This window comes from Elaeis guineensis, chromosome 6 (assembly GCF_000442705.2).
Source record: "Elaeis guineensis isolate ETL-2024a chromosome 6, EG11, whole genome shotgun sequence".
NCBI lineage: Eukaryota > Viridiplantae > Streptophyta > Magnoliopsida > Arecales > Arecaceae > Elaeis > Elaeis guineensis.
The window spans coordinates 115,139,714-115,152,876 of record NC_025998.2 but is presented as its reverse complement, the minus strand read 5'-3'; positions in this window follow the sequence as shown (position 1 = coordinate 115,152,876).

Below are 13,163 nucleotides of genomic sequence, written 5' to 3'. Positions count from 1 at the left end.
ATAGCAAGAACGTGTCAGAATACATTCTTATCCTAAATAATGGAGCAATCTGCTGGAAAGATTCTCAGCAGAGCAATATAGCCAAATTTAAATTGTGAGGTAGAATGCATTGCAGTATTCGATGCTTGCAAGGAAGCTATGTGATTGTACAGGTTCACTGACAAGCTAGGAGTGGCACCCTCCAATGATAGTCCTATTGTATTGTATAGCACCGAAGCCATAGCTCATGTCAATGAGCTGAAGTCCCATTAGCTTACTAGGCATTTTGCATCGCTACCATCTTATTTAGAAAATCTGTTAAGGTAACGTCAATCTTTAAAAGATCAACGAAAAGAAAAACTTGACCAACCTATTTACTAAAGCCTCGGTATCTCAAAGTTTTAAGATGATAAATCAAAGATGGGTATATGATACTATACTGATTGGCTTTAGTCCAAGTGAGACTTGTTGAGAAATGTGTCCTAAAGCCAATTATTTGATGATTGTGCTAATTATAAATGCATATGAATTGATAAATAATAAAAATTATTTGATATTTTTTTATTATAAAAATATATCTTCTAATGAATTCCTATATTGTGATAAAGTCGTTAGGACTACTTTGATCAATAAAGAAAGATTTATTGCGTAGTCTTTAAATTGGTTCACAACCAAACGATACGCTATTACTAGAACGATAGCGATATCAAGTACAGATTATTGCATGCCATATGCATTAGTTGTCCTCGTAACCAAATGGTGCAAAGATACTGGTATAACATGCAGATGAGATGTAGGAGTATATCATCACAGAACGTGATCAACTGTGGAGTACTCTACTGTTAAGAGTAGCTCACGAAGGGTATGGGTATAAGTGTCCCTCCGACCTGAGATCACCATGGTGACTTGCAAGTAACTCACTATACTTTGATGTTAAACTAATTGAGTTTCTAATTCAGTGATGAAAGATTTCTGAGTGCAATCAAGTACTTTATAAGTTGGTGTGTGAGTCAAAATGAGATTGATCCCTCCGAATTAGTAGAAGTTAATGTATCAATGTATTTTAATTTAGCAAAATCTGGACCCGGATAATCTATATGATGGATTTAAAAAAGATTAAAATATAATGTGGATGACTTATCTAAGATTGATAGTTAAATCCTAGGTCATCCTCGAGTATTAGGGTCAAAGGGATGAATTATACGGTAACCATAGGCCAATAGGTTCTTGAATGTTGCTTCGCCTTCGTTCGACCTTTTCGGACGTCGGATCATCATTGCTAGATGGTTACATCGATTAGTTTAAAAAGTTATTCCTATGCTATCGACTTAGATTCAAACCTATGGGGTCACACTCAAAAGAAGTTTATGATGGATCATGTGGTTGATCAACAATTGAGAATCATTCAAGGGCTTAATCATTAATTCGATTGATGATTAACCTTATACAAAAATTATAATAAATTTATTCACTAAATATTAGTAAATTAATAAAAAATTAATTAATAATTAAATTATTGATTATCTTAATTTGATTGAGCGAAGAGGATTAAATAAAATCTAATTGAATTAGATTCAATTAGGTTTGACCCGATTAGGTTATGAGATGACCTAATCGCTAAGGGAGAATTGTCCCTAATTTGATCAGAACTTTGGTTCAATCAATTTTTAATTTGATTAAAGTTTGATTAAAAATTTATAAATCTAATTAGATTAGATTTCATCTATTTTATTTGGGCTAAACTAGATGTGATTTGGTTTGGATTCAAATAAGGAAATTAAGAGTCCTTATTGGAATAGGACTCTTCTCCCATGCGCCTCCCACTTTGATGCCATATATCCTCATATACAAATAGTTTTTGTATGAAATTTTTTCACACCAAAGAGTTGTTTCCCTTTTCTATCTCACATCCAAATCTAATTTAGTTTTGATAAAAGAAAGATTCTAAAATTAGATTTCAAAATATTCCTTATCAGGAGAATCTGTTCTTACCCATATCATCTCTCCATGCCAACTTATTTTTTTCTTCTTATATGTGTGATATTTTGAGGAAATTTTTTGTAAGAGATTAGTTAGATAACTGATTTACCAATAAAAAATATGGAAAGGGATGTCCCATATTTTTTGGATATGGTTTGGCATGAAATCATGAGTAGGGGTGACAACACATCAAGAGTCCATGATCTCTAGGACTCTTCTCCCCACCTCCTTACATGCCTATAAAAGGGGCTTTTGTGGTTTTTTTATTTGTGCAAGATGTCAGAAGAAGAGTTCTTCATGTGGAGGGGCTTGGGGAATGGTTCATGATGTGAAAAAAAGAGAGGAGAGTCCTCTCTCTTGGTGTGTGCGCAAAAATCTGAATTCTAAGTTTTTGATCCTAAGGGTTTGGGAAGAGAGAATAAATTAGAAAAAAATTATTTTCTTTTCTATCTTTTTTTTATCTCTTCATCTCCTCTAGAAGTATATCTTTAATCTCTAGAAAGATTCTAAAAATTTGAAGAAAGGATCCAGATCAGTCACGAAGAAGGTCTTTGTGCGAGCTAGAACTCCCGAGAAGATCGATCAGATCAGGCTTTGAGTGGATTTTTCATAGAGGCTGGACACATGTGCAGCTATGAGCAACTAGTGAAGACCCTCTCTACTATATCTTTCAGTAGTAGTGATCATCGATCCATGCAAAGGTATCAAGTTCTGAACTCAGATTAGAAGTAGATGTGGTCTACTGCTCACAGCATGAATGCTATTTTATCTTTAGTATTTTTTAGATTTTATATGCAACATATCATGTCATAGATCTTAGAGTAGGTTGATTTGATGATTAGATCATATACATATTAGATTAATTTGATTAATTTAATTATCTTTCACTATAATTTATTCAAAAAAAGTTTCAAAATATATGCATAAAATCGCCTACGTTTTCCAACACTTCCTCGATGGGCCACTGCTCGTTCAGGCACTCAGTGTCACCCCTCCAATATCTTAACAAAAAAAAAGAATGATAGAGACGGACTGGGGACATAGAAGAGAAGAAGGGAGCTTAGTTGGTCGCCATTGGGGAAGGAAGGATCAAAGGAGATTGATGAAACAAGAGATCAAGGGAGAGATGGAACAAAAAAAGTTTACTATGGTCATGAAATGAGCAAGGCAAAAAAAATAAAACAATTTACTATGGTCACTTCCATGAGGCAAAAAAAAAGGACTTGTCTTTTGTCCACTTTTGTGAGGCAGAAAAAATAAAAAAAGGAAGGACCGATTATGCTATTGTCAGAGTCCACCATGCACTGCCTCATAGGGATTAGCCATCACATCGATCATGACTTTCGAGCTAAGTGCATGATTTCAAATTTCAAACAGTTTCGATGATTTTTAGGTGCATACATTTTAAACGCATACCCAATAAAAATTCTGATATGATCCATTTAATAAATAGGTTAAACGGATGGGTCAAAAAATAAAAATTCATATCCAACCCAAATAATTAAACAGATTAAATAGGTTGACCCTTTTATGATCCGAACCCATTTAAATCAAATCTGAACCTATTTAAGGTGGAATGAACATGGGTCGGATTGGCAAGTCAGATCATATTTTGCCAGTCCTACCTTCAGGCTACTCTGTTCCTCTTTGATTCACAGTCAGAAGGAAAAGTCTCCTCAACTGCATTCTTCCTCAGGGTCATTTGGATTAAAGGTCATCTTTCACCTCTTTTTTTTTTCTTTCTTTGTTGATCTAAGTCTCAAATTTTTTAGGTTCTCCCTTGTTCTCTTCCCTACTTTTTAGGTCTTTCTACATTTCTAGCTCTTTGAGATGTCGTCCTCTAGAAATGAGTCTAGGGGAAAGAACCTTATGAGAAATCAAGGTTCTTAGGCTCTGCTTCCTCGAGATAGGGTCGAGAAAGTTTGTCAGGATGCACCTGAGGAAGTGACATCTTTCCGTCAGGCCCAGTCGGGTTCTAAGGGATCGCATAGTCTGTCAGTCATCAAAAACTATTCGGGTCCATTACATGAGAGATCTGAATTGTCTAAGACTGATATTCAGTGCTTGAAGGACCAATATCGAGTCCCGAGCTGATATAAATTCTCGACTCCAGATCGAGATGGTCAAGTGACCCGTCCGCCTTATAACCATATCGCCATTTATGAGGGGTTTCTTCAGTCTGGGTTTCGATTCCCTCTCCATCCTTTCATCTACAATATCTTGGATTTGTACCAAATAGTTCCAACTTAATTGGCTCCAAATCGAATCGGATTGTCTGTTCCTTTGTTGTTTTTTGTAATCTTCAAATTTCTTCAAGGATCTCTCTTTTCTAAGCTTTATTTTCTTTGAAGAAACACCCTCGGGAGAGAGAATGATGATTCTTGGATCTTTGATACTATTATCAGTTTATTATCGAGCTTCCATCTTCCGTTCATGGATCAAAAAATAAATTTTTCTATATTTCTTCCAATCATCCTTGGGGTTCTAGTTGGATTTGGATTGCTCCTGATCTTACCTCGAATAAGAACTAGGTGGTCCTCAAAGAGGATAAAAAGCACTATCATTTGCTGCTTGGTGCCAAAGTTTCGAAGCAATAAGAACTGTTGTCGAAGCAGTACTTGTATAAAACACTGGATTAAGTCCGATTAACTCTTTAGTTAGTGCTTCCTTTTTTTCTTAAGATCTGAATTTCTTTAATGCATGTCTTTTCTTGATGCTACCTTCTTTCTCAGTTTTGTAGTCATGAGGATCACTGTCAAGTCAATTTGTCGAGCAGTTTGGAAGAGGCCAGGTTCTTTCCGAGGGGAATCTTCTCGGGAGCCCTTGAAGAAGACATGTGAAGAATCTTCCTCGAGAAATTAGAGGAGCGTGCTGCCACCAAGGTTGACCCCACCTCCTCCTCAAAGTAGAGCTTCTTCGACAGCCCTGATAGAAGTCGATGATGATGTAGTCATCATCAAGGGTGCACCGACAATGGTTGCACCAGCAATCCAAGCTTTACCAGTGTCCACTATGCTAGGTTCGGTCCAAATTCTACGACACCATCAGTCACCTATAGATGTGGATCCTTTGGGTGCTAGCTAAGGAAAGGCTTCACAGTCATCTACTTCTCTCACTGACCAACCTCCTCCTGAATCATCCGAGGAAAGTTACATCACCCTTAGGATGCATGTTCGGGTGAATGACTCAGTGCTCTAGGACCTTCAACTTGCTCAAGAACTTATGAGGATGGTCATGCTCCCGATTGACTGGGAGGTGAGGAAGTCTTACCCACTAGAGGAGATCATCAACGACTGCCATGCATCACTTCTTTCGATAAGTTTGACTTACTTTTTGACTTTGTTATTTGTTTCATTTCTGAATTTCTTACTTAGAATTTCTTCTTTTCTTGCAACTAATGCATGATGCAACCATTTTGTATGAGGGGTTAATCGGCTTTGGCCGACTTAGTCACTCTCTTGAAGACAAGGTCCCAGCTGTAGAAGCTCGGGCCGAAGTAGCCAAAGAACTTCTTCGCACTACTAAGGAGAGGGAGAAGAAGTATCAAGAGGATCTTGCTCAACTGGATGCCGAGTTATCTCCTTTTTGGGACAAACTTGCTTCATTGGAAACCCAACTGCAGAAAGAGAGAGAAGAGGTCGGCAAGTAGAAGGGAATGATCACCAACCTTGAGAAGGAAACTGACCTAGTCGAGGTTGCTCTTATAGAGGCTCAAGAAATGAAAAGATGCCAAGAAGGTTGCTCGAGAAGTAGAGGAGAATGCTTCTGCTATTAAAGCTCAGGCTCAGGAGTCAGCTTCCCAGACATTGGCCGAGTATAAAGATCCTCAGGAGTTTGAAGATGAGGTTGCTGAAGGGTCAGCTATTACCTACAAAGTTGGCTTTGTAGACTGCAAGGCCACTATCAATCATCTTCACCATGAGTTGGATTTGAGTGGGGTGCAACCAGAAGAAGATGAGGAGGAAGAAGAAACTACTCTCGAAGCTATTAAAGCTATCGAAGAAAGAATTGCCCTAGCTTCCAACATAGTCCCTTAGGAATTTTTCTCTTTTTTATCAAGTTGTTCTGTATTTTGACTTTTGGCCTCGGTTGTGAGTTGAGTTTGTAAGAATAACTTTATCAATAAAATCTTCCTTGCTTCATTGCTTCTTTATCTTGCTTAGTTAATGAGATGTCTAAGTAAGATTGTCAATATGTGGCTGAAATTTGACTTTTTTGTCAAAAAATTTTTAAGTAGATTTGTTGACGTAACAAAGTTGAATGTCAAAATACTACGAGCCATATTTCTTTCTTTTGGACTTGATTGATTGATAATTATTTTATTTTTGAGCTATATCCACCCTTTCTATTGATTGGGTGCTAACTGACCAAAATTTTGTTGGGTGTTAGCCGACAACATTTTTGCATGATCGTCAATCAATCATGTTATTCGATCAATTATCAAATAATCAATTTCATATTAATCAATATTCATTACCTGTAACTTGTCAACACAATGTAGTAGAAGATAAAGTACTTGCATAGTATAATTTCTTACAAGGACTTATTGATAACTTGTCACCTGTAGATTCTCGACATTTCAGGTCCGAGAAATTTTAGTGCCATCCAAGTTTTTGATCCTATAAGCTCCTCGTCGGAGTACCTCGGAGATTCTATATGGGCCTTCCCAATTCAGCGATAGTTTGTCTTGTTCAATTGGGTTAGAGATTTCAACTTTTCTGAGGACAAGATCCCCAAATCGAAAGATTTTAGGTTTATTCGAGAATTATAATATTAGGCCACTGGTTGTTGGTATGAAGCCATTCCTAACTGAGCTTGTCTTCATGTTTCTTCAATTAAGTCTACGTTAGCATGTTGTTGATTCGAATTACTTGATTCTTCATAGTGCTCAACCATTATTGATGGTAGTCTGATTTATAGTGGAATCATAGCTTCCATTCCAAACGCTAAGTTGAACGGACTTTCTCTAGTTGGGATCTGAGGAGTTATTCAATAGAACCACGGAATACTGTATAATTCATCAGTCCATTGCCCTTTAGCTTAACTTAATCTTATCTTTAGGCCTTGTATATAGTTCTGTTGGTTACCTTGACTTCTCCATTTGATTGTAGATATCCAATCGAGGTCAGTTTATGAATATATGGAGTTTCACATAAAATTCTCTAAATTTAGCATTATCAAATTATCGATCGTTATTCATAATAATTATTCATGGTAGACCAAAGTAGCAAATAATTAATTCCATAAGAAATCTATTGTCTTCTTCTCAATAGTTTGTGTTAGAGGTTCCACCTCCACCCATTTTGTGAAATAGTTGATGACAACGATAATAAATCTTCATTGTCCACTTGTGGGAGGAAACAGATTAAGGAGATCAACTCTCCACTGGGTAGAAGGCCATGGTGCTAAAATTGAAGTTAAATTGCTCGTCGGTTGTCTCTATATATTAGCAAATTTTTGACATTGGTCATATTTTTTTATCAATTTGATTGCATCTTTTTGCATAGTCGGTTAATAATATCCTTACCCAAATATTTTATAAGCTAATAATCTACACCCCAAATGATTGCTGTGAATTTCTTCATCGAGTTCTTAGAGGGCGTAGTCAGCTTCAGTAGGCCAAAGGCATTTCAATAAAGGCAAGGAGAAAGACCTTTTGTAGAGTCATCTTTTTAGGAGCACATACCAAGGTGCAAGTTGTTGAAAAAAATACTTTAAGATTCAATCCATAATAAGTCCAGAACGAGGTTCGGGATGAAAAATAAAATCCAATAAGCCTAAGATTAGTCCAAACGAAGTCCAAACAACGAAGATACGTGCGAAGGAAGCCCGAGAGGAGATGGTACGGCCCACGGGCCAGCGCAGGCCACCAGCGGCATGGGCCAGGCCTAGCCAGGTGCACGGCGCACATATGCCATGGCACTAGGCCGACCCAGATGTGTGGGCATGGCCTATGAGTTGGTGTAGGCCCACTATCCAGTCACGGTCCGCTGTGGACCGTGCATAGTTTCATGGTCCATGCCTGCAACGTGGATCGATCAGGAGAGAGGTTGGATGACGTGATCCAATGGTTGCTTTTTTTTATGTGATCCGATGGTCCAAGATACTATTGGTTGGGATCAGATGGTTGAGGTAAAATTTGATTTTGATCAGGCATGATCAGGGCTGATATGCACAATCGGACGGCTCTAGTTCGAGCCGATCATGATCAAATGGTCCAAAAGGGTTCTAGAGTTTGATTTAAGCTTGGTATCCTAGGGAAACACAGTTTTGATAATTTTGGAGCATATATAGCTTCAATTGATGAGCCATTTATTGTATTGGATAGCTAGTGACATCTTGATCATGCAGAGAGGCTTCAAGAGAGATTTTAAAGAGCTTTTATGAGGATTTTAGGACTCTTGATGAAAGATCTTTGTACAAAGAGTGATGAGTTTCTCTTATATTTATTTTATTTTATTTTTCTCATAGTGAAGCTTGCATGCCCTGTGGAGGTAGGCTTGAGGTCAATCCATGTTATCTTGATTTATTTGTGATATTTTTTTCTCTCTTTCTTCTTTCTTCCTCCCCCAACAAATCGTATTAGAGCACAATAAGTGGCATCAGAGCCTGATTATCATGGATAAATGGTACCTGACGATCCAGACAGAGGTGATCTTGACTGAGATAGAAGATGAAAAAGACAAGCAGAATCTAGGTGGAGATCAATCGGTTCGACAGAAGGAGCAATTTCTTCTTATGGTAAGCAGGGGTAAAGGATGTGCTCATCCAACACAGGTTGATCGACACTCTCTTATATGAGAAGAAACCAACCACCATGAAGGAGAAGATCTGAGAGCGATTACAGATACAGACGATGAGTACCATTTGCTTGTACTTAACGAATGAGGTGATAATTCATGTACTTGGCGAGACTTCTCCGATAGTACTGTGATCGAAGCTCGAAGAGCTATACATAGTGAAATCCCTCACCAATACTCTCTTTCTCTAGAGGCAATTCTTTCAACTGTGGATGGATGAGGGACAAGAGTATAGGAGCATCTCAGTCACTTCCAAAAGATTCTCATCGATCTTCTCAATGTAGGTGAGAAGGTTGAGGAGAAGATCAAGACGTTGGTCTTATGAGCATTGCTTCTCTCTTCATGTGAGTTCTTGATGATCGCTCTTCTAGTGAGGAAAAACACCATCAAGATGGATGAGGTCACCATGGCGATTCTTCAAAATGAGGTTCTCAGGTGAGAGAACCAGGCTTCAAGCTTAAATGGCGGTAGCTCAGCTTTGATGATTTCTGGAGGAGCAGGTGGCAGCAGACGAAGTGATAGAGGATCGCAAGGAGAATGATCTAGGTCTAAGATGAGAGACCCCAACAAGATTAGGTGCTATCGGTGTGGTGAGTTAGGGCATCATATCAGAGATTGCCCTCAACTCAAAGATCAGATGATGGCTACTGCAGCGACGGTCTGTAGCGAATCAGAGAATGATATCTTAGTGATATCTGATAAGGTATCTACTTCCTTCTAGTAGTAGATTTTAAATTCTACATGCATCCATCATGTATATTATAGAAAGAAGTTATTTGACTCTCTGAAAAGTAGTGAGGGCACTATTCATCTGCCACATGGATTGAGCTATGCAATTAGGGGCATTAGAATGGTCAACTAGAGGACACATGATGATGCAGTGAGGAGATTGAGTTTGGTCCAATACATATCCGATTTCAGACAGAATCTTATCTCACTGAGTAGACTGAATTAAATAGCTACAGGTGGATAGCTAGTGATGGAATCTCGAAGGTTATGCATGGTGATAGGATTATTCTGGAGAGAAAGAAGAGGACAAAAGGATATTACTATCTGATGGGAAGCCCAATATGAGGTGGAGCTTTAGAAGTCAGGAGGAGCCCAATACGAGATGGAGCTCCAGATGAAGGTGATCAGGCATGAGATGTGAGGCTTAAGAGGATGAGAGGTGATGTTGCAGAGTGAAGCTTTTATTATGTAGGAGACTTTTTCGAGTGGATCTTTGGTCAGAGTAGACACAGCCTATGATAGAGGTGGGATCGAGTGGCCTAGCTTGACTCCCATATTTGTCCATCCATAAGACAGCAGGCATGCCCTAGGACATGAAGATGAGATAGATCATAGGCTTTCAAAGACAGGTGGAGGCCGAACATCAAATCGAGATGGAGATTGTTGAAAAAAGTACCTTGAGATTTGATCCATAATAAATCTAGAACAAGATCCAGGATGAAAAATGAAGTCCAACGAGTCTAAGATTAGCCCAAATGAAGTTCAGATGGTGAAGATACTTATGAAAAAAGTCTGGAAAGAGTTAGTACAACCCACGGGCTAGTGCAAGCCATCAGTGGCATGGGCCAAGCCCAGTCAGGTGTGCAGTGCATGTGGGCCGCAGTACTGGGCCAGCCCAGACGTGCAGGTGCAGGCCCATTATCTAATCGCAGTCCACCATGGACCGTGCATAGTTTTGTGGTCCATACCAACAGCGTGGACTGATCAGGCGGGAGGCTGGATGACACGATCTGATAGCTATCTTTTTTGCATGATCCGATGATTCAGGATGCTACCGATCGAGATCGAATGGTTGAGGTGAAATCCGACTTTGATCAAGCATGATCAGGACTTATATGCATGATCAGATAGCTCTGGTTCGAGCTGATCATGATCGAACGATCTAGAAGGGTTCTAGAATTTGATTTGATCTCAGTTGTTGAAAATTATATCCTAAAATCAATCATGTGACGATTGAGTTCATCCTTATATATGAATTATTGATTATTGAATAATAGTTATTCTGATATTTTTTCATCATAAAATGACATCTTCCTTGAACTCTTGTACTGCGATGAAATTCCTAGAACTATGCAAGTGTATGATAAAGAGAGGATTTATCGTATAGTTCTTAAACAAGTTTGCAACCAAATGATATGTCATTACGGGACGATGATGTTTATCGAGTGAAGGTCGTTGTGTGCCATATAGGTTAGTTGTCCTCTTAACCAAGGAGTGTGGTGACACTAGTATGGCATATAGGTAAGATGTAAAAGTACATCATCACTGAACAAATGACTCACTTACTGAGCATTCTGCTGTCAAGAGCTGCTCGTGAAACACATGGGTATAAATATCCTTCAGATCTGAGATCACCATAGTGACTTGCAAGCAACTCACTGTGCTTTGGTGCTGAACTACCTAAATTTTTAATGCAGTGACAGAAGACTACTGGGTACAGTCAAGTACTTGTGAAGTCTGTGTGTGAATCAAGATGGGATTGACCCCTCCGGATTATTGGAGTTGATGTATCGCTGTATTTCAATTTAGTAAAGCCTTAGCCATGATAATCCATGAGATGAATTTGAAAGGTTGAAATATAATATGGATGAAGCAATCTCGATTAACAGTTAACCTAAGACCATCCTAGTGCATTCAGGATCAAAAAGATGAATTATACGGTAACCATTAGAATAAATTCTAGAATATTCTTTTATGATAATTTGATTTATCTGGATATCGAAAATTATTGCTAGATGGTATCTCGATTAGTACAGAAATTGATTCTTGTGCTATCAGCTTAGTATTTGAACCTATGGAGTCACGCACATAAGTCAGACAAAGTAGGAAGAAATTGATCTATGTTTATATGTCCCATCTGGAAGTACTTGATTTGATTGAACATATAAGCTAACTTTGTTGAGAATTGAGTTATGGATCAAATGGGATTGAAGAGTTGACTATGTCTAGCTAGCACTACATATGAGGTTTAGGTTTAATCCTGGAGATGAAAATTTTTTATCTATGATTCATGGAACATATGAAAGATTAGATTTAAGTACTAATTAATTTTAGATTAGATCTGAATTAATTAGACTTAAATAGATCTAAAATTCAAGTTAGACTTAGTATAAAAGTTTTAAAGAGTTTAGGATTGACAGCCTTTTGAAATTATTTCGAACTGGCTTCGAATCGGATTCGAATCGAACCTATTTTGGATAAGATATGAGTATTCCTACTTGCACTGGGAATACCCACTCATGAAGCATGATCAAAAATTAGTTTGGTGCTTATTTAGGATGTCCCAAGTGGGTGTAAGAGTGGGTGCAAAGTGGATGTCATAAGTGATGGCAATTATATCTCATGTAGGAGTCCTTCTTTCATGAGTATTGGACCAATTCAAATCAAATTTGAATAAAGAGTCCTCCTCTCATTGGGTCATGAGAATCATCTATAAATAGAGAGGGTCTCTACCTATGGATGAGAGAAGAGAATAGAATAGCAAACAAATCAAATTGAGAGAAGAAAAAAAGAGAGAGACAAGCATGTGAAGAGAGAGGTCCTTCATCTTCTACATCCCTCCCTTTGTTGGCGCCTCCTCTCCTTAGATGTGGATCTTTCTTCGACATCCTATCTACTGGTGTGAGGTGTCACATCATCACATCTCATTTCTCAATTGATTGAGTTGCAAAGTCAATTGGATTAGAGTTCATCCTGCTTTCTTGTGGCATCTGACGTACATGCGAAGTAGAGGGTCTGCATATCCAGGCCTCTGTGAAGGTTTATATCAGATAATTTGAGATTTAATCCCTGGTTCCACTGCGATTCAGGTAAGAATTTGATCTTTAAATATTTTTTATAATTATTTACATGAAATATACTTAAGATTTTTTGTGTGACATTAAATCTAGTTTAAATCTATTTATATAAAATTTTTGATCTAATTTTGATTGGATTAGAGGTACCTAATCAAAGATTGATTGAGGTTGTTATAAATCTGTTATAACAGAATTCTGCTGTTATTGAATTTTTGATGAAAAATAATCTAAACTAAAAATCTATTTTAATAGAATTTTAATTTTATTATTTTTCTTATGAAGTGAAGATTATTTCAAATTTAAATTGGATTCATTTCGATGGATATTTAGATCTGAATTCTATCATAATTCAGTACTGCATGAAAACATATTTTATCAAAAATTAATTTCTTATGCATTCATATTTGTATCTAATTATTTTTTCTATTTGATATCAAATCTAAAATTAGTATTTTATAATTAGTATAAGATAAGTTTTATATTTGATATGATGTATATGATACATCAAATCTAATTGGATTAAATGAAGAACATAATTGATGAGATCAAGGATATGTTCATGACATAAAATAGTTTTATCAATAATTGCATGTTGATG